The 23,914-nt window shown below is 34.2% G+C and overlaps 1 protein-coding gene across 2 annotated transcripts in view; it reads left to right on the top strand.

Moving 5' to 3' along the window:
* LOC138702116 (titin homolog) overlaps positions 1–23,914 on the top strand; it is a 539,259-nt gene that overhangs the window by 407,929 nt on the left and 107,416 nt on the right. The window lies entirely within an intron of this gene.

Raw genomic sequence — 23,914 nt, 5'->3', positions numbered from 1 at the left:
GCATATAGAGTGTTAGTTGGGAGGCCGGAGGGAAAAAGACCTTTGGGGAGGCCGAGACGTAGATGGGAGGATAATATTGAAATGGATTTGAGGGAGGTGGGATATGATGGTAGAGAATGGATTAATCTTGCTCAGGATAGGGACCGATGGCGGGCTTATGTGAGTGCGGCAATGAACCTCCGGGTTCCTTAAAAGCCAGTAAGTAAGCAGGTAAGTAAGTAAGGCTTGTTTGGTAAATAAACCAAATGATTTTAGAACGAAGATATTTTAGCATTGGAATGTTTATTTTACACATCAGTCCAGGTGTCCTGAGGCCCAAGCCCTTCTTATATTAACATCGGAAACCCGTACTACCCCAGACTACCCCAGCGTATTTTTATTATTGCAGATGATAGATGAAATGAGGGGAAGGTGAGGAGTGTTGGTGGAATGATAGAGGGTAAACGGGAGTACGCTGAATAAAACTCTCTGGAATGTGTGCTCTGTCCACAAATTTCACTATAACCTGACTGAGAATCGAACTCGGGCCGCCTGTGTAGACTATCTATATAAGATTTACTGCATAAATAGTTTGTAAAGCCTATTTGTCCTAGTTGCAATCAGTGAGATGCCCCAAATTCCTCTACGTAGTGCGTAATGATAATCCAAATAGTTTTCTTTAACCTGAATTACTTGTATCTACAAGCAGCAATTACCAGGTCTTACCTGCTCTACTTACAGCTGCCATGCACTTGTTAAATATTTCCTTCGGGTAAGAAGGTTCAACATGCGTGCTCGCGACGGAATAAAACAACACACTGTCGCACTCCGCGATATTTCCTCGTATGGCAATTACACAATCTGTCAATGAGAAATAAGCTATATCCGGCACACAAACCCCTCGTTTCGCTCTCCCAGGCTGGCGTGTAGTGTTCCGATGCCTTTAGAAGTCAGTCAGGTTTCTCATTTCCTTTCAGGAAGGATATCGCCACACGCAGTTAAGAGACTTTAACAGCTGGCTTTAGTTCCTGAAGCCATTTGCACACGATCAGATTTTTCCTCCAGTATTTTAAAAGACTTGTCAAAGATTTATCAGTATTGAAAAAGATTCCTCAAAAACTGTTTCAGATTTCTAAAAATTTGTCAACATTCTGAAACATGTCCTTCAAGTTCACTCATATCGGTTTACCTACCAAATATTACGATATGAATTGTAAATTCTTTGGAGAATAACTAGACCATAAAAACAATATTTGTATTACTTTGTATTGTATTATATTTATTTACTTTCCATGGAATTCGTACATCGCTTCACAGCTAGAATATGGAACGTCAAAAAATCTTAATAGTACTATAAAGTCCTAATTATAGTCACAGTCTAGTTGAAATATATACAGAAGACTTTTACAATATAGTCTACTAGTACAACACAAGGAGATAGTATCGATACTTAATACAAAACAGAAATATTCATACAGCGTTGTTGAATGTCATGAATTCACCTACAGAATAGAAGGCGTGAGAAATTAGGTACTTCTTTAATTTGGCCCTAAATATCCTTATATTTTTAGTTTGATGTTTTATATCCGTAAGGAGGCTGTAAAAATTTTTACTGCCATATAACGCACTCCTTTTGGATAGCACGATAGACTTGCCGATGGAGTATGAAAGTCATTTTTTTGACGAGTATTTATGCTATGAACTGTTGAATTAGTTACAAAGTTTTCACGATTACATACGAGGAAGATTATTAATGAAAATATATACTGACAAGCAAAGGGCATTATTTGTAATTTTTTTTAGACGGTCCTACACGATTCCCTTGTTTGGCACCTACTATTATTCTAATTACTCTTTTTTGTAATAGAAATGTATTGTTACTATCTGTAAAATTTCCCCAGAATATTATTCCAAAACTCATTACCGAGTGGAAGTATGCAAAGTATATTGTTTTTAAGGTATTGATATTTACTATCTTTTGCATAGATCTAATAGCAAAACATGCTGAATTTAATTTACAATTCATTTTATATATCAATATGCCTGGTAAATTATTAAATAAGTATATAATAAATTTCAATCTTAAGACATATTAACTTGCAAATGTTTATTTGCTATGTAATAACAATATGAACGTTTTCGCCGTTTAGGGCATCTTCAGATATAACAAAAAACATATAATCTGGACCTATAATAGTAAATTATGCAAATGACAAAGAATAGAAAACAATATATGTAATACATAAGATTCATGAAATGTTCGTCTAGTCTAATTTTAAAATCCAAAGATTATCTCTATATTCATCCTGCATTATGTCATATTTACATATAGCTCATGAATCTTATGTATTACATATATTGTTTTCTATTCTTTGTCATTTGCATAATTTACTGTTATAGGTCCAGATTATATGTTTTTTGTTATATCTGAAGATGCCCTAAACGGCGAAAACGTTCATATTGTTATTACATAGCAAATAAACATTTGCAAGTTGATATGTCTTAAGATTGAAATTTATTATATACTTATTTAATAATGCTGAATTTAGTTTGGGGGTAATTTCTTTAATATTTCCATTTTAATATATTATCGATTTGTAACCCCAGAAATTTGGTTGTTGTTGTTGTTTCTATTAGTTCAAGATTGGAATGTCATTGGACTTATGTTCGGTTCGCGAGGAACAATTCCCAAATTTACATCGGAGATCCTCAGAAAATTAAAGGTTCCTGGAAAGACTCTTCAGACAGTTGCATCAACCATTTTAAAATCTTCATTGAACATCATCAATCACCATATCTATTCATCTTTATAATATTCAATGTATATTATTTATTTTCAATAATTTTTTATCGTTTTGATAGCTACCATATCTTGTCGCAGAATATTCTTTTTTAAAATTTCATTATGTATTTTTTTAACATTAATTTACATTTTCTTTTTGGTCATTTGAATTGATTAGGATGCCGATATTTAAATCCAAGATTTGGACGGCTATCATTTCGATTACGTATCATGTACTTGAAATTTGCGAAGGTTGAATTTGGGCAAGATCTTAACTGTACAGTACCTTAAAACAAAATTATTACGATTACGTCATATTGTTTTAGAACAAAATATTTTCGATTAGTATTTCCCCTCCCGGAAGAAGCTATGGTAGGGAATTAAAAAATATATACCGTTTTTAAAAAATAAGAGGTAAATTTAATTGTTTATATCTTTTTTTCATTTTCTGCACAATTTTTTAAATTTTGGCACTGGCATATTACACAAGAGATGGGATTTATTGCACCACCATGACAACGAGTTTGTTTCTGATTGTTCTGGTGCTTGTGTTATAAAGTAGGCACTTTCCTGTAACTTGGCCTGCAAGATCGCCAGACGTCAACCATCAGATTATTGACTGTGGAACTGTCTCAAGGAAAAAGCGTTCTTGAACAAACCTACGACAATTATTGATGAGTTAAACGACTCCATGGCACAAACTGTGGCAAATATTCCAGAACACGAACTCAGAGCTTCTGTACACAGCATTGAAGAGAGACTGTTACTTGTACAATAACAAAATGGTGGACACATACAACATATACGATGAAGTTATGACAATGGGTGATGATGTAAAACAATCCGATTTCTTGTTTAATAAGTTAGTGCCAGAATTTATCAAGATTATGTAGAAAATAAAGAAAATGTGAGGAATAATTACCTCTTGCTCTTGAAAAACCCTATATATCGCCATCGGTTGGGTATGAACTCGCGGACATAAGCTCCAACACTAGCACCGTGGTCGACTCGTACATGCTGAGTATGAATGAAATTCGTTCAGTAGTGCAGAAGAAATCACTGTACACGGATGACAATAAAAAAACGTATATTTCTGTGAAATATCTCTACTAGCATTTCGGTATACTGTCTCTCTTTATACAGACGACTTGGTAATATATGAAGCTTTTGTTTCAAAACATTTAACGTTCGTCGACAACAAACACCAGCCAGGCGAGGTCACGGTTGTTCGTTAAACTCTGCCGTAATCTCCATTCTCTTCAAAACATATCCGAGGAATAGCGCCATTTCCTTTTGCGTGTGTCTAATGAGCAGCAAAACGTTCTTTTGCAGAAGGTGTTTCGTGTCCAATGCAAAATACACTCACAGAATTACACCTGTATAACAAGTTGGAGGAGCAGAAATATAGCATCATTGTAATACGAGCGAGGGAGAGAGAGAGAGGTTCTTGCACTCGTTGATGTTCCTGGCGCCGCATACCACAACCTGGAACTCACATAAAGTTACTCAAAAATTGTTGACAAAAATACAGGGTGGTCCGATTTGTAAGACGTGAAATAAAGGTGCGGCAAAACATTCTCCCTAATTTAAAGTTTAAATAAAAAACAGATGGATCAAAATAGCGAAACATTATTAATATGAATGATATCTTAACAGTGGGAATTTTTTATTTTTTGAATAATGTGTCTCTCAAGTGGTGTCCTTCACTATTTATGCATTGTTGAAGCGACTTCGGAAATACTGCATCACTCTAACAAGTTAACATTTCTTGAGGAATGAGACCAATTTCTTCCTGTATTGCATTTCTTAGATCTGGCAAAGTCCTCGGCCGATGTTTGAACACCTTACCCTTAAGATGCCCCCAGAGGAAAACATTGCAGGGTGCAAGGTCTGGTGATCGTGCTGGCCAGGGAACGTCGCCACGTGAAGAAATTAAGCGTCCGGGAAACATGTCTCAGGACTTGGAGAGAAATCTGAGCTGTATGAGGTGGCTCCGTCCTGCTGAAACCAAACCTGGTCAATCTGCAGCGCATTGAGTCTTGGTGCCAAAAATTGTTGATCATAAAAGAGTACCGCTGAGAGTTCACTGTCACAGTAGCACCATCCTCTTCAAAAAAGTAAGGACCAAGTATCCCGACTCTTGCAACCGCACACCATACAGCAACACGGTCGTTATGTAGAGGTTTTTCATGAAGTTCGCGAGGGTTCTGTCCATTCCAATATCGGAAATTTTGATGATTCACGCATCCCGATAAGTGAAAATGTGTAATACAGATGCTGAAGATGCTGTGGTTCTTTTTAGTGATGAAGCACGATCACCAGACCTTGCACCCTGCTATTTGTTTCTATAGCGGCATCTTAAGGCTGAGGTATTTAAACATCGGCCGAGGACTTTGCCAGACCTAAGAAATGCAATACAGGAAGGAATTGGTCTTATTCCTCAAGAAATGCTAGTTAGAGTGATGCAGAATTTCCGAAGTCGCATTCAACAATGCATTGATAGTGAAGGACACCACTTGAGAGACACGTTATTCAAAAAATGAAAAATTCCCATTGTTATGATACCATTCATATTAATAAAGTTTCCTTATTTTGATCCACCTGTTTTTTTATTTAAACTTTAAATTACGGACAATGTTTTGCCGCACCCTTTAAAAACGCTGTAATACAGTAATCTGTAAATTCATATTGCAGTGTTATATTAAGTAACCTAAATGCAAATTTGAGCAGCAGGCTACAACGTGTGCATAATGCGTGCGTCCGTTATATTTGTAATATTCGTAAGTATGATCATGTTTCCCCGTCTTTCCAAACTCTGTCTTGGCTAAGGCTAAGCGATCGACTAGCATTCTCTTATTCTGTTATTTCAAATTCTGCGGACCGATAATACACTTTAAAATCCTATAAAACACAACACGCATTTAGTCCGCTGCCTTGCAGTAAGTGGAATTTTGGTTATTTAGTCGTTTTTGTAAACTTTCTGTTTTTTGCCTTATTTTATTGCGGTGGTTCTGATGTTTTAATGTGTATATGATTTTATTACCTGGATTTTTATTAGCTCGGTTGTTGTTACTATTGTCAGATTAACTTGTGCTCGTAATAAACGTAGAAACGTTTTAAAAACTTACAATTAAAACCATATTTATGAAATTTAAAAATGAAAACCAAAAATCTAATTCTATTTTTGTATAATAATAATAATAATAATAATAATAATAATAATAATAATAATAATAATAATAGTTTTATTTTCCCTGGCAGAGTTAAGGCCATCAGGCCTTCTCTTCCACTCAACCAGGATCAAATCACATATAGAAAAATACATACCGGTATACAAATATTAACTTAAAATAATAATAGACATAATTAAGTAAAAAAGAGAGATTGGATACATATACACAATCAGTATTAACTTTAAAATAACAATAATAAAAAATATAATAAAAAAAAGAGACTGAATATATAATCACAAACAGGAAAATACATTCTAGTATACAAGTATTAACTTAAAAAAAGAAGAATCAATACATATGAATATAATCTCACAACTAAAGGAATAGTAGAATTAGTATGATCAGGACAGCACGTGTTACATTGAGACAATGACAATTACCTATGTAGATATTAGTGTTAATGGAAAAATAAAGTAATGACTGTGTAAAATAATAATAATAATAATAAATAAAAATTATACCTAAAAACTAATACTTTGCAATTTAAAATATTAGTTTTTAGGTATAATTTTTTATTTTTATCATCGAAGTAAGTACTCTGTATCTATACGTCTTGTAAAGAGATAGAAAAAGAGAAAGGAATAAAGAGATACATTCTCATGTAGTACGACCATTAGTTAATAAAAGCACACACAGAGATTTACAGAGAATAACGATCTTATCTTGTAAACTGCCCGTGATTCATTGATTTAATTCCGCACCAGTGGTCAGTCTTAGGAGATGAAGGCAGAACTGACGAAGATAAATGGAGACTAGGTACGGATCAGCAAGTCACTTATGAAGTTAAATTCTACCTTCTCGGCATAATACATCTGCGTCTAGTGCAAATGGAACACATTACGTAGGCACTCATGTTTTAAGAACTAACTTTATTTCAAAGACTCGATAGGTGATAGTTGAAACATTATGAAATAACTGTTTTTCTTACCGCTTCGTCAGAGATAATTAATTTTCGGCGAAAAAACTATACATTTCAAAGAAAACCTGAAGAAAAATATGTCCAGACCATAACTATTATATTACACAACAATTGAAAGTTAGAAAAGGTAAATTTTGTCTCTTCACACCAATAGCCCTATCTTCATCATTATTTCATTTCACTTTTCACTGAGTAACACACTTACGGCCTGTTTCATTAACTTTCGTCAAATGCATAGCAAGTGTTTCACTAAAAATCATTTAATTTTTTAATAGTTCTTCATATCATGTGTATTCCCAACTATAATACATAGGGAATTAACGTTTTCCGTAAGAAATCCATGCATAGAAAAATTGAAAGTGGAATTTCACGTAGCTGGCCATGTGTAATAAATCAGTAGGCCTTGTACTGATTATTGCCAACTTATCATACATGATCCTTTGACAACATATTATCAGTTTTAGGTTAGGTGATTCAAAAAATTATTTTATGATGTTACTATTATAATTTCAGTTGTATATTTCATTTTAAAGATTTTTTTATCATTGGGATACTTTTTTTTCATAAAGACACAAATAAACAACAATTTTAGCCATATTGTTAAGTTTACGCAAGTCTCATCGTATTGTGGGATGGAACTTTTCTACTAGGAAAGAATCCAGCAAATGGGTTTACCTTTCTCAAAGAATTGTTTCCATACAATTCAATAAATCATTTTTTCTTCTACTGTATAATTTATTCAAGATTAATGCTATCAAACATAATTTTAGTTTGCAATAATTAGTAGATAGTCCTCTTTTCTACAAGATCTAATTACTGATTTATTATACATGGCCAGCTAAATGAAATTCCACTTTTTAATATTTTATATATGGATTTCTTTTTGGCAATGTTAATTCCTTATGTATTATAGTTTGAAATACACATGACATACTACACGTTTCATCTACTGCCGTTAGGATTTTGTTAACAAAGCTCTTGTTAAATGATATTTTTCATGTTTGAGCGTAGGTATCCAATAGGCCAAGACAATATCGTACTGTTACGAAATATTCCAAGGTCACGCGTTTCGTTAGCGTTTTGTTTTATACCTATGACTCTGATTTCAATTGTTTATATTGTGTAGTCCACGTTATTATTTGTTAGCTCCAAAATTATGGAAAATATAATTAATGCAAATCTTGTGCGTAGTGGTAATTAACCGGAACTAATTACACTCCATACGAAAAGTAAATTATTTTGCCATAAGCTTAATAAAAAAAATATGAACACATTCTGTAAAACAAGAAAATCGATGTAGTTTCTACCAAGGAAAACATGGCATGAGAACATAATATAGAGATGAATTTTGCGAAAAGATCAGTGAAACAGCTCAGGCCATTTTGTCGAAACGTAAAGACGCAGGTGAAAAATGCACACGCAAACGAAAAGTTGAAGAGATTGAAAAAGTGTAAAAATGACCAGTTATATCGATGTGTTTAGGTAAACGACTTAAGCCTCATTTTTTTAAATGTGGCTTTTTTGCTGTAATTATTGTAATTAGTTAAAATTTATATATATATATATACATATATATATATATATATATTGAATAAGCAGTCGCGGACAGCCGATGAGGGGTGGTCCTCCAGCTTGAGGGTTGGGCAAAGGGCTAACAACCTATCACCGTAAAAAACAGCTTGCTACGAATCCTTCAAAATTTATCTTTTGAAGAGGTGGAGAAGTTCAAATATCTTGGAGCAACAGTAACAAATATAAATGATACTCGGGAGGAAATTAAACACAGAATAAATATGGGAAATGCCTGTTATTATTCGGTTGAGAAGCTTTTATCATCCAGTCTGCTGTCAAAAAATGTGAAAGTTAGAATTTATAAAACAGTTATATTACCGGTTGTTCTTTATGGTTGTGAAACTTGGACTCTCACTTTGAGAGAGGAACATAGGTTAAGGGTGTTTGAGAATAAGGTGCTTAGGAAAATATTTGGGGCTAAGAGGGATGAAGTTACAGGAGAATGGAGAAAGTTACACAACATAGAAGTACACGCATTGTATTCTTCACCTGACATAATTAGGAACATTAAATCCAGACGTTTGAGATGGGCAGGGCATGTAGCACGTATGGGCGAATCCAGAAATGCATATAGAGTGTTAGTTGGGAGGCCGGAGGGAAAAAGACCTTTAGGGAGGCCGAGACGTAGATGGGAAGATAATATTAAAATGGATTTGAGGGAGGTGGGATATGATGATAGAGACTGGATTAATCTTGCTGAAGATAGGGACCAATGGCGGGCTTATGTGAGGGCGGCAATGAACCTCCGGCTTCCGTAAAAGCCAGTAAGTAAATAAGTTAAAATTTAATTACAAAACGTAATTGACAATTATGTTTACATTCCTTCATATAAAGTAACTAATAATGTGTTAAAATTTAATTACAGCTGTTTCTGAAATATTTTTCTTTTGTGGGATAATTTGAACACCATCGATATATAATATTCCTACCGATCCATTGTCATATAATAAAATGACACAACTTCCACGATAGTTAGCACCATTGTAAATGTCTAATCCAATGCAAAATGTTCATAAACGAACATGATAGATAAATATTATATTTTGGATCTCTAAGAAGTATTCGAATTTAGTTTCTTTGTAATTATACAACACCTACTAAACAAAGCGGACTGACTAGAATGCTAACAGTGGTCCGCAATTCGGGGCAGTTTCTCTAAGCAGAAACTTTTTGTTTGCATTTTTTTTTTGACAGTCGAAACAAATTCCAGCTGGCCAGAGATAACTGGTCATTTTGACATACATCTACTTAGTACAAGTTACAGGTGCTGTCAAAATATTACCTCTGGGGATTATAACGAGTGCTTTTTTTGTATACAGTCGAGGAAACGAAAGTTGTGTTCTTACTCGAGTGCTTAGTAAATTATTTATTTCATACATAGGCTGCGTTGTAAACATTATGACATTCCTTTGCAGAACGGAAAGTTGCATTTGTTCGGATCAAATTTCTGAACATTTAAAGTACAAAAACTAAAATTCTTTCAATCATTTATTATCATAATACCACAGTCTACTATATACAGTCACGAAGCTTGGGATTATTTTTTGCATTTCTCGCGATACTTGCTAGCCGCTTGGAGCGCTGTGAGTACTAGGAACAATAGACTGTACCACTGCCATCGTGATCTAATACAGGGCGTAAGGCAGACCATGTGACTCGCGATTCAACAATATAAATTAGTTTGAATGGATAGAGAGTAACATATATTTCTCTAAAATGTAGTGTAATTGCATTAATAAAATGTAAAACAATGATTAGAAGACACTTCAGACATAATTCACTTGCGAGTAATATTATTTTTGGTGTGAAAATTATGTTGTTCGTATGTGTGATACCTGCCTTCATTTCGATTAAATATTGCGAAATTCTTGTACATTCATTTATGCACGATTCAATAATTTTCATTTGCACCGCACGAATATTTAGATATGTTGAAATTACAGGTTATGTTTACTGTACCAGTTGCCTATTTCTGTCTAATTTTAGTGATCTCCAATGCCCTGCCATTACATATGTAAGTTATGTTATGTCATATGGAAATTATAGGTTATGGTTACTATATTTAACTTATATTCCTATATCCGCAAGTATACATTATAATTAAACATAATGTCATGTATGAAACCTCGGACATTCAATTTGTCTGTATTTTAATACTACAATTGAGTACTGAATTATTGTATTTATCTACTACCTAAGAGACGAAGTAACACAATTGTACGTACACTATTTCATAGGAGTGGTATGGTAAATGTTTTGTCTAAAATTAAGGAAGGTAGATGTGCTAAATTGAAATCACAATATAAATTCTTTTTTATTGAACCTCAAAATAGCTTCCATCCTAAACTTAAAATGTTGATGCGAACAGATTATGTTAACATGTAAAATTCTCTTCACATTAAAATAACTCAGTTTTGTAATTATTTCTGGAACATATTATGCAACAAGAAGTAAACGAACTTATGGACACATTACACTAAATAAAGCTTAGCAATGATAAGCAATAAAGTTATAATATAATATTCCACTGAGCTCCATAAACTGAAATAGAAAACCCGAACATACTTTACGGCCTGGTCTAGATCGAAAAGGCATTGACTGTGCCATATTTCGCATTGTTGTGAAAAGTTGTGTAAACTGTGAAATGTTCGTTATCGGTTGTAATAACTGTAAATAGCTAGAATACAAGAATTTGAATAATAATATGGGACACGGAGACTTTTTAGTACTATAAATTGTAAGAAATAGAGATCAGAGTTATCCTTCTTCCGAAAGATCCAGGAAGGTGAGTTTATAAAATATAATATATATTTTACGAAAATAATATATAAACCTTATATATTTCATATTCCAATAGTGGAAGAAAGGTGTTAATTTTTTTCAAAAGAACCCGATATCGAAAGTACAATACATTTTATCGTCTGCTAGGGAAGGGGCCTGTGATGAGGCGATAGTACCGATCCTGGTGGTGAGCAACTATCTATGGATGCATATTTAGTTAAGTTTTGAGCGTTGTGACTGTATATACTAGACTGTGATAATACACTGTTCTCTTAAATTGATTCAGCATTGTAGGGAATTCAATCAATGGCTTTCCCAAAACACTCTATGATTTTTTTTTCTCGGGGGGGGGGGGATAAAAACGAGAAAAATTGTATTCAAGTTTTCTGCTTAAAATATCTCAGATAAAACCTCCTGGAATTCACGACATTACTTACCTTTCACTGTGTATGTTATAGACACAAGAAGTGAGATACTTAATATCCATTAAGCCAGGAAAATGAATCGAACTGGCCGCCAATTTACTACTCAGCGATCGGAACTTTCATCTCAATTTGGCTGTTGAGTCGGAGGACAATAAATCCTCGCAAATGAGGATGAAGTCGCGTCGGTCGGTTCCACATCGTGGCCGATCTCGCCCCCTTCTTGTTGTTGCTGTTTCTTGCGGTCGATTTCCCAGTGACGCGGAAACTTATTTCCCAGCCGTGACGTCATGTCTCGACGACTTCTCATGTGCGACCCCGAAATTTTTCTATTACTACTCTGTTTGCATTGGAATTACTGGCGGGCAATAAACCAGCTGAGTGGACAGCGGATATGCAACGGCGACGAACCGGGTCAGTGCACCACGCACATCAAGTGGACAGTAATTTATTGGAAAAAAAGAAAAATATAAAAACTTAAAAATATGAAGATGTAAAAGAACAGCAGTTGAAACATAAGGCCAAATTTAGTGAATATAAATCTTAATACAAAAGTTAATCTTGCTTCAATAATATTCTCAAAGTAATGAAATGCAGTACAATGTAATGTAGCAGTGGTATTAAGAGATTTACGGTAAATATTACTTATGTCCCGCCCACTATAGGAGACATAGGTCAGTTTTACACTAATCCTAAACATCTGTAGTATAACTTGTTGCTTGTGAGCCATCACAAACCCCGACCTGCACCACTAAGAGCGCTGATCCTTATATACCCGTCAGTCAAGGCCCTCTGACAAATAAAAGCAATTGACAATAGATATCTCAGTTGTGACAACCTCATAAAATATCCTATCAGTTGAATAATCGATCTTGCTACGTACAACATATAATTATAACCCATTTCAGCGAGTACTGACGACCACTGCAAAATACGATAATTTGGTCCAGGGAGCATTCTCTTTTTGCACAAGGATGATTTATGTAACATGCTTCTAAAATAGTCTTTTAAATACCGGTACATTCTTTAATATAATTTGGTCCAGGGAGCATTCTCTTTTCGCACAAGGATGATTTATGTAACATGTTTCTAAAATAGTCTTTTAAATATCGGTACATTCTTTAATATAATTTGGTCCAGGGAGCATTCTCTTTTGGCACAAGGATGATTTATGTTACATGTTTCTAAATTATTAGTCTTTTAAATACCGGTACATCTATACTAATAATAAATCTGTAGCCGAAATTTTTCTGGTAATTTTCGATTTTCCAAAAATAATTCGTCCTAACATATATATTAACCACCCTGAAATCGAAAATCGCTTTTTTGAAATTTTTGTTTGTATGTCTGTCTGTCTGTCTGTCTGTATCTTTGTTACCTTTTCACGCGATAATGGCTGAACGGATTTCGATGAAAATTGGAATATAAATGAAGTTCGTTGTAACTTAGATTTTAGGCTATATGGCATTCAAAGTACATTATTTAAAAGGGGGGTTATAAGGGGGCCTGAATTAAATAAATCGAAATATCTCGCTTATTATTGATTTTTGTGAAAAATGTTACATAACAAAAGTTTCTTTAAAAATAATTTGCGATACGTTTTATTGCTTGAAACATTTTGATAGGACTGATATTTAATGAGATAAATGAGTTTTAAAATTAAAATAACTGCCATCTAAGGCCGTGTAATGAATTAAAAAACAAATGACTTCGTCTATAAGGGGCCTTGGACAGCAACAATCGAAAGCTATGAAAGATAGCCTACAGAGAATGTTCCTGTGTTTGTATGAAGTAATATCGGAAGCTAAATTAACCGATTTGTATAATTAATTATTATTTCACCATTGGAAAGTGTAGTTTCTCTAGATGGACATAATGCTATAATGTTATTACAGTAACTTCTGATATAATATAATATAATATAATATAATATAATATAATATAATATTGTATCATATATCATATTATATTATATTATATTATATTATATTATATTATATTATATTATATTATATTATATTATATAATTTATTTGAAGGGTTCAGAACCATAGTGGGCCAAGCGCCATTTACTGAATACGTAGAAAACAAGGGTTAAAATTAAGTTATTACCATAATTCAATGGAAACCTATAACAAGTAAAATAAAGTATACACATTAAATCTAAATGATGTCAATGTTCATTAAACTATGGTTGCATGTAATAAAAATTAAGAAACATGTTAAAGGAATTGTCATTGCACCAAATGAGTGGTCTCTGGACCAAAATGATCGCATTTTAAATATTTGGATGTAATTTAAATTAAGTAACATATTAAACGATTTATCCTTCTATCAAACACGAATGTTCCCTGGATCAAATGTCCTATTTTAATTATGTAATTACTTTATATTTATTTCTAACGGGTGCAGTGGAGCGCACGGGTACGGCTACTTCTTTAATAAATCACTGAAAAACAAATGTGAATATAGGGATGTGGAGTGAGTACGAAATTATTATTTTTGGCGCATCATTTTTACGTAAATAACGCAAATAAAAACTAACATGCCACATAACATTATTTTAAGAAATACAGGAAACAAGCATGAATATTATTCACCATTCTTAATGATCTTGGAATGAAAAAAAAAACGTATGGAATAGAACTTACATACAAATATGCGTGTAATAAACAATAAGCAAACCATCTTCGATTAATCATTTCAAAACAACGTGAATATAGAGTGGATTGTGTAGGAAAATAATTTCTTATATGTTGCTCCCAATGTGCATCATTGTTAACTTATGAAAACAAATGAAATTTAACATGGCATATAAACATTTGAAGAAAGATAGGAGATATTAAGTAATATTCATCGTTTTTAATGAACTTTGGATGGAAAATAACAATGAAATATGTATAAAATAGAAATTACAAACAGGTGAGCATATAAAAAACAGTAAGTAGAATCATTTATTTGATTAATAAGCTCAAATTACTCCAGGTTTAGTGTAAAAGTGGCCTGTATCTAACGATGTCTCCCAGCAAATTACTTAATTTAAAAACAAGAAAATCGTGTTACGATATTGAATTTGTGTATTTTCTCTGAAACTTTCCAAATATCTGTAGGCAGTCTTTTACATTAGATTGCCGAAAATTGGTATATAGCGCAACATTGGCAGTGATAAAAGTGTGAAATATTCGTTCAGTCGCCGGTGGATACTCTACATTGACCATTTTTATTTCTACTGGCAGAGTTAAGGCCATAAAGCCTTCTCTTCATTAGATCAATTGCATAATAATAGCAGAAATACAGGAACAATATAAATTAATAATAATAATAATAGTAATAATAATAATAATAATAATAATCCATGTATTGTGGGTCCCTATCACCACGGCATGGCGCGTCCTCAGGTTGCGGATCCAGGAGACGGCCTCCAGATATGGAGGGTAGCTGCGAATATATTGAATAAGCAGTCATGGACAGCCGATAAGGGGTGGTCCTCCAGCTTGGGGGTTGGGCGAAGGGCTAACAACCCATCACCGTAAAAAAAAAAAACTGCTTCTTACGAAACTTTCAAATAAGGTCAGTTTCTGTCAGATGCGTTTCCAATTCACTGTGGGCTAAAGCAAGGAGATGCACTGTCACCTTTACTTTTTAACTTTGCTCTAGAATATGCCATGAGGAAAGTCCAGGATAACAGAGAGGGTTTGGAATTGAACGGGTTACATCAGCTGCTTGTCTATGCGGATGACGTGAATATGTTAGGAGAAAATCCACAAACGATTAGGGAAAATACGGGAATTTTACTTGAAGCAAGTAAAGAGATAGGTTTGGAAATAAATCCCGAAAAGACAAAGTATATGTTTATGTCTCCTGACGACAATATTGAACGAAATGGATATATAAAAATTGGAAATTTATCCTTTGAAGAGGTGGAAAAATTCAAATATCTTAGAGCAACAGTAACAAAATATAAATGACACTCGGGAGGAAATTAAACCCAGAATAAATATGGGAAATGCCTGTTATTATTCGGTTGAGAAACTTTTATCATCCAGTCTGCTGTCAAAAAATCTGAAAGATAGAATTTATAAAACAGTTATATTACCGGTTGTTCTGTATGGTTGTGAAACTTGGACTCTCACTTTGAGAGAGGAACAGAGATTAAGGGTGTTTGGGAATAAGGTTCTTAGAAAAATATTTGGGGCTAAGAGGGATGAAGTTACAGGAGAATGGAGAAAGTTACACAACACAGAACTGCACGCATTTTATTCTTCACCTGACATAATTAGGAACATTAAATCCAGACGTTTGAGATGGGCAGGGCATGTAGCACGTATGGGCGAATCCAGAAATGCATATAGAGTGTTAGTTGGGAGGCCGGAGGGAAAATGACCTTTTGGGAGTCCGAGACGTAGATGGGAGGATAATATTAAAATGGATTTGAGTGAGGTGGGATATGATGATAGAGACTGGATTAATCTTGCTCAGGATAGGGACCAATGGCGGGCTTATGTGAGGGCGGCAATGAACCTCCGGGTTCCTTAAAAGCCAGTAAGTAAGTAAGTATAAAAACAGTAAACCTCTTTAACATATTCTGTGTGCTAAAGTAGGAACATAAAAAAATTGCGTCGTAAATGTGTACGTTCCTTATTGTGCATATTAAAACTTTTAAAATGTAAATAGCTTGTTTAAAAAACTCATTTTCAACATGTTCAAGTAAATTGATATTTTTAATTGTTGTTGGATTCACTAGACTGACTTCCTATTGGCCGGCAACCAATCGAATTATCTTCGAATTCTGACCTATAATGTATAAACAATTTTTTGTAAGGGTGATATTATTAAATATTTTGAGTTATGAAAAAAAAACTAGCATTTTGTGTTTGTTATATACAACATTAATAATATGTTTGGAGAAATGCATATTCTTTGAGAAGAATAACGATATATTGAAATCTTTAAATTTTTAAATGTGATTTAATTTAATAACTTAGATACAAAATCGATATGAAAATTCTTCTACAGAATGTAATTGCGTTACATTCATTCATATTAAACGGCAGTTTATGAATTTCGCTTCATGTATTTAATTTACTTGATCCCCTTGAAGTTCAGTAGAATTAACTGAACTATGAATTGCTTTAAATATTTTTAATAATCTGCAAATAATAGAACATTTGAAAAAAAGAAACAAGTTCAATAACAATATCGTTGATGAATAAACTGAGGTCAAGATTTGTAAAGGCGGTTAAGAGGGTAGACGCTGAGAAAAATGGTTAAGGTGGGTCCCTGGCCAGTACTGTGTGTTCTAGAAATATCTAAAGTCCAGATATGGACTTATGTGAAGGCTGTTGAGAAATGTCACCCCCGTAGAAAGAAGAAACAAAATAATTGTAGGACATGATTGGAAGTCGCTGTTAATTACAACTGTGCAAGTGATACAACTCAGAACTCGCTCAAAGCGCAACAAAGTGACCGAACGACAAGGAAATGGCCGAACCGGTTTCCATCAGCTGCGACATATTCCCACGTTATTGCTTTCCTTCGTTAAGCAAAAGAAATTGCAGAAAGAGAAATACTGGAAGCTGCGACACCATATTTCACAGTAAATCTTGCTACGCATGAATCAAACTTGTTCTTCCAATTAAAAATAACTGCTTTTTGCTTTGCGAGAGAACAATACAAGAACATCGAAAGAGAAGTCCTTTGTTAGTGTACAAGAATTCGCATGTGTAGAAATGAAAATGACAGAGCGGAATGATGTCAAGGCCTTCGATCATGTCATGACTTATGAAAGATCACCCTACATACAGTAGAGCTGTTTGTTTTTATACTGCCATTCTACAGAGTGTGCTTTAATGGAGATCCCGCAGTAAAAAATGTCACACACCGGTAAAGATCTAAACATTTTTTTTAAGTATTCAGTTAATTTATGTGCGAGCAATGGATAATTGCAATTCAAAGTTGTAAGTTCGAATACTGCCTATAAATACGGATTTACATGAAGCCAGGTCGTAATGCCAACCACAATTACGGGAGTCCCACGCTTTGCTCAGTTCAGAATACAGGATTGTAATATTGTGCATTAAACGGCATTCTGCAAAAAAAAAAAATTTAACAAAGCTACATTTGTTCGGATCAAATTTATGCACGCTTAAAGAACAAAACTGAAATTCTTTCAATCATTTATTATCTTAATACACTGCCTTCTTAAATTAACTGAGCACATTGGAAATTAAATTAACGGCTTTCCCAAAACACGCTATGGAATGTTTGTTCAGTTTAGATCGTTGAATGTTTTATGTTGTGTTTCTAAGACTACAAATAAATAACGGAGACCTTTTAATTAAAACCAGACTGTTCTTATAAGCAAAATTATATGTGAATGTATTTATGTTGATTTGACAGAAGAAATACTTAAAAACAAAATGCAAAGTGCTTTACAAGAGAAGAAATAAGGAAATTGTTACTTTTTAAGCTTTACGCGTTTAAAAACGTTTCATATTAATTTTTTCCAATTCAATCTGATACTGAAATTTCAGATCTACAGCAACTGTTTTAACACGGCCTCCTTGTATAAAGATATAAATCACTGAAATAAAGAAGCATCAAAATACGTTATTCATTTATTAATTAACACGTCATCGTTATTGTTGGAATTGCCTATATAAACAGACGACATCCCGGATGGCTGGGTGGTTTCTTTGAGGAATGCTGCGATGCACATAACCTCTTGAAATATAAAAACAAATGACGGATCCGTCAATATACTCAGCATAGGTTGAACACTCCATTACTACCAACGAGTTAGATCGCTGCTCCAATTTCCTTATTATTTACTTCACAGCTTTAAATCTTTAATGTCCAGCCTTAGCATCATTGTGATCATGATGACCATCTTCCTTGCAAGTTTTAGCACAGTCTAGTGTATATTATAGTCACGAAGCTTGAGTTGTGAGGTACTAGGAACAATAGACTGTGCCGGTACTATTTCGCATTGTCTATGATGAGACGACAGTAGCGATCCTAGTGGTTAGCAACTATCTATGGATGCATATTCCCTACGTATTGAGCTTCGTGACTATATATACTAGACTGTGGTATTAGGCTTTTCGGTCTAGTACGATCTCAACGGAGAATATTTTTTCCATCTTTTTCTTGGTCGATCAAATGATCCTTTACCAGCAGATTGGTATTAGTACATTATCTGTGAGATTTAAAATCAATAGAAATCCTCTCGGTTGGTTGCCGGCCAATAGGGAGCCAGTCTAGTGATAGGGCTGCTACCTTAAAGCCTCTAGACAGTATTTCGTCTGTGTCTATCCTTATTGTACATTTAAAAAAAGTATTCTGCTTCACTGTAAAAACGAAAAGCCTTCCTTACAGGCTACTGTATAATGATTAATAATGAATAATGAATGATTTATTTGAAAGTGTTGTACAAAAACAGTATTTTAATGAGTAATGTATTTAATTTAATAGATACTTGTCGATTTGTGAGCCTGGGTAAGCTATATTACATATTTCGATCTCACCGTCTGTCGCTATGGACATCCTACCGGCCTTGATAATTTTCATACCTTGAAAATTCTTTTCACTTATGTCTGGTATTTTATTTTATTAGGGGGACAAGACTAACTGTAGTAACTTTCGAGGAATATCACTTTTGTTGACGTCGTATAAAATTTTGTCCAATATTCTTTTGAGAAGATTAACTCCATATGGAGATGAAATTATTGGGGATCATCAGTGTGATTTTAGGCGTAATAGATCAACTATTGACCAGATATTTTGTATTCGACAGATATTGGAGAAAAAATGGGAGTATAAGGGTACAGTACATCAGTTTTCATAGATTTCAAAAAGGCATATGACTCGGTTAAGAGAGAAGTTTTATATGATATTCTTATTGAATTTGGTATTCCCAAGAAACTAGTTCGATTAATTAAAATGTGTCTCAGTGAAACGTACAGCAGAGTTCGTATAGGTCAGTTTCTGTCAGATGCGTTTCCAATTCACTGCGGGCTAAAGCAAGGAGATGCACTATCACCTTTACTTTTTAAATTTGCTCTAGAGTATGCCATTAGGAAAGTTCAGGATAACAGAGAGGGCTTGGAATTGAACGGGTTGCATCAGCTGCTTGTCTATGCGGATGACGTGAATATGTTAGGAGAAAATCCACAAACAATTAGGGAAAACACGACAATTTTACTGGAAGCAATTAGAGAGATAGGTTTGGAAGTAAATCCTGAAAAGACAAAGTATATGATTATGTCTCGTGACCAGAATATTGTACGAAATGGAAATATAAAAATTGGAAATTTATCTTTTGAAGAGGTGGAGAAGTTGAAATATCTTGGAGCAACAGTAACAAATATAAATGACATTCGGGAGGAAATTAAACACAGAATAAATATGGGAAGTACCTGTTATTATTCGGTTGAGAAGCTTTTATCATTCAGTCTGCTGTCAAAAAATCTGAAAGTTAGAATTTATAAAACAGTTATATTACCGGTTATTCTTTATGGTTGTGAAACTTGGACTCTCACTTTGAGAGAGGAACATAGGTTAAGGGTGTTTGAGAATAAGGTTCTTAGGAAAATATTTGGGGCTAAGAGGGATGAAGTTACAGGAGAATGGTGAAAGTTACATAATACAGAACTGCACGCATTGTATTCTTCACCTGACATAATTAGGAACATTAAATCCAGACGTTTGAGATGGGTAGGGCATGTAGCACGTATGGGCGAATCCAGAAATGCATATAGAGTGTTAGTTGGGAGGCCGGAGGGAAAAAGACCTTTGGGGAGGCCGAGACGTAGATGGGAGGATAATATTAAAATGGATTTGAGGGAGGTGGGATATGATGATAGAGACTGGATTAATCTTGCTCAGGATAGGGACCAATGGCGGGCTTATGTGAGGGCGGCAATGAACCTTCGGGTTCCTTAAAAGCCCTTTGTAAGTAAGTAAGTAATACTAGTGAGATCTTAAGGCCAGGCTTCTTGGAAGACTGTCAAAATCTTGGTAATGAAGCACTGTAGGACTCACGAAAACTGTGTATCTTCTTATGTCTTTAAACGTCTTCATAAAGACACAAACTCTCCTTCCAGTTCGTATGATTGTTTTTGTATTCGTATGGAAAACATCTTCATCTCCTGCTTTTAAAGAACTGGGCCCTCCTAAATTACAGACTCTCACCTCGTACTCTTTTGATTCACACTTGATTATGCAAGGTTTTCTTTCAACTTTCCGGGAATCGTGCCGCTCGAAGGTGAAAGTAAAATCCTTGACTCTATGTTGTGGGCAATAAAATATGAATCACTTCCTTTATGCGCAGTTTTGAGGCCGTGGTCGGGGGTTCGAGTGCCGCCTTCAGTTGTATTCTCGATGCCGCATTGACATCACAGCAGGAGAACCCACCCCGTCAGTTGTCATTCGTCTGGTGATCGCCATGTTGTCATTGGACCCCAGGTTTCCGAGTTCGAGTCATCCGATGGTAATGAGTTTTTAAAGTAGATAAAAATTCTTCTTTTTCGTCACTACATCATATTTCTCTGTTCACTGTTTGATTTTGTGGGCTATAACAAATCCTCTACGGCCACCTGTTGTCATGGTTACTCAACTCGAAAGCTGCAGTACCTGTAAATTGTATGAGATGTTCACTCCACGCAGCTGTGCCATTTTCCTTTCATTAAGCTCTGTCATTTAGCGTCGTGCTAGAAGCCTGTAGCTACACTGGGTTCAGTTCTCCTCTTTTCCTGTCACACATTGGTTTCAATTCCGTTACAGTTTCACACATAGATGTCGTTTCTACCTTTGGATCCGTCTTTGTCGCAGTATGTTAGTTATTTAGTGTTTTGGTATTATTTATATAAGGGGGCATATAATATCTTCGTAAGTCGAAAAGGCGATTGTTTTTATTTTGTTAAACGGACTTTCCTCAATAGTATAGTGAAAATAAATATTTATCTCTAATACTTTTCGAGTTATGACCTAAAATATCAGACTGTGCCAATTGACTTGGCCATTTAAAACATAACTTCTCATTTTCTATAAGTTTTTTTGCCCATTTCGCGTAACTTAAATTTTCCAAATCTGGTTAGCTCATAACTTCCACATTCTTTTTAGATAAATTTATGAAATGTTGCACCTAAGTGTATTTCATACTAGAAAACAAACCTTGCCTTCATCACTATTGTATCATTTCAATTTATTTTTTCATTAATAATTTTTATGTAAAAATGAAATTTTACAATTTCATGTAGGCCTAAATAAAATTTTACAAAAAATATTTATTTATATAATTACTCATTTGATAAGGGCAGGGTTTGTTAACACACTCATTATGAAGAAAATAGAGAAGAAAACATTTAAATTTTTCCAACATATAAACCAGTTTTCCTTATAAGAATATAATAATAATAGTAATAATAATAATAATAATAATAATAATAATAATAATAATTTATTAATTTATTTTAGCTGGCACAGTTAAGGCCGTAAGGCCTTCTCTTCCACTCAACCAGCAAAAAGTGTATATACATATGCATGAACTTACAAAGAATTCAGCAATTTGATTTAGATGAGAGTTACATGTATACAAGAGTTATTTACGTATATCCTCCCTATTTAAAAATATAATTACCTGTACCCTTAACAATAAAAGTTTTTTTGGATTATAAAAGTTGTTTATTAATCGAGAAGTATTGGTTAATGAGTGTACGAAATTCCAGCTGAAAATGAATTCAGGATATGTAAAAATTAAATTGAATCTTACTGAATTTATACTAAAAAAAGGTGTACATATCCCTTAACCTAGTAGAGATAAAGCCAGGTGGCTTTCTCTTCCTTTTTACCACGGAATTGCAACTAATATATTTTGATTACAATTAAAATCAATATTAAATTTACGATTACAAACAATGGAAATAGTGCTAAAGTTAAAAATATATTTCACTGTCTTGGCAGTCAGTCTGATATATACACAGAAGGCTGTGGAATGAGTGACATTTTAAATCACGGCCGACTTCATGCTCGCTTCGTTTCAAAGAAGCGAAGGTAGCATCAAGTCGGCCGTGTTTGAAATAGACAAGTTCCCACTCTTTTCACTAGATGTCTCCGGAATAGTTGTCATGGTGACAGTATAAAACATAAAAAAAAAGTGCAGGTCTAGCATCAAGAAGAAATTGGAGGAATAAGATAGATTTACTGACAAGTTGAATAGCAGAATTCACTTTCAGAACCTTTATCTCTTGAGCTAAAACAAGGAACGATCTCTTGGTCCAGCGTGTGTATGTAATTTCTAAGGAAATAAAATTACCATAGATTAGACCAGGACCAGTGGTTAACAGTGAAATGCGTTGAGATAATAACTGGGAACATTTGAAACAAAGATAGCCAGATGTAAATAAAAAAGTACAATCATGTAGACTATATAATGAGCTAAACTGTGTAAATTTTATCCTGGAGGGATTCAAGTGAAAACACAGCCTGCAAAGATTACAATCGGTGTTAATAAGGTAGGCTACACCCTACAACGCACGAACTTTGAAAACCTACCGTTCTCAGAACTTGTGCCCTCAACTCGTACGTACCATGAAGCGAAATAAACACCCGTACGTATTATAGTAATTTACGTTACAAGTTGTTCTTTGAAGCCGTGTAGGTGCTTTGATATTTCTGCTGTAAGAACTGGTCACTTAATGGTAGGGAACTCATCCTGAAAGAGTACAAATGTTATCTTGACTAAAAGATGGCGAATACGGGACCCACATGTCCGTGAAGTCACTGGAACATGGGATCATTTCAGAGCATAGAGCAGGCATGTCAATTGATGCCTACAGGAGCAAGCGCGCGCTTTAGAGCCCAGGAGAGCCTGAGCGCTTTACAGCGGAAAGGAAAGAGACAGACGATAGAGGTAGTATATGCCGCTTGGTCGAGCTATATTCAGGGATGGCCAGCACTGATTCAATAGATAAAGGGAAGATAACTTATTAAAACTGTATCCATGTTAATTTTTAGATTTGCCTGAGAAGTATAAGTGCATTATAAGAATGTAAGTTTTAATTTTAATGCTCATTTTTCACATGTTTGATTTTTTTATTCAAAAGAAATATTTTCTCAACTTTTCGTATAGAAAAGTGAAATTTTCAGGTATAGGTCTATTTATTTAGTAGCCTTACAGAATGTTTTCGTAAATCTAATATACCGTATATACGTATTACTGAAGATAG

This window comes from Periplaneta americana, chromosome 6, assembly GCF_040183065.1.
Source record: "Periplaneta americana isolate PAMFEO1 chromosome 6, P.americana_PAMFEO1_priV1, whole genome shotgun sequence".
Classification (NCBI taxonomy): domain Eukaryota; kingdom Metazoa; phylum Arthropoda; class Insecta; order Blattodea; family Blattidae; genus Periplaneta; species Periplaneta americana.
Note: the sequence above shows the minus strand (reverse complement) of the source record. Positions and strands in the feature narration are given on the sequence as shown.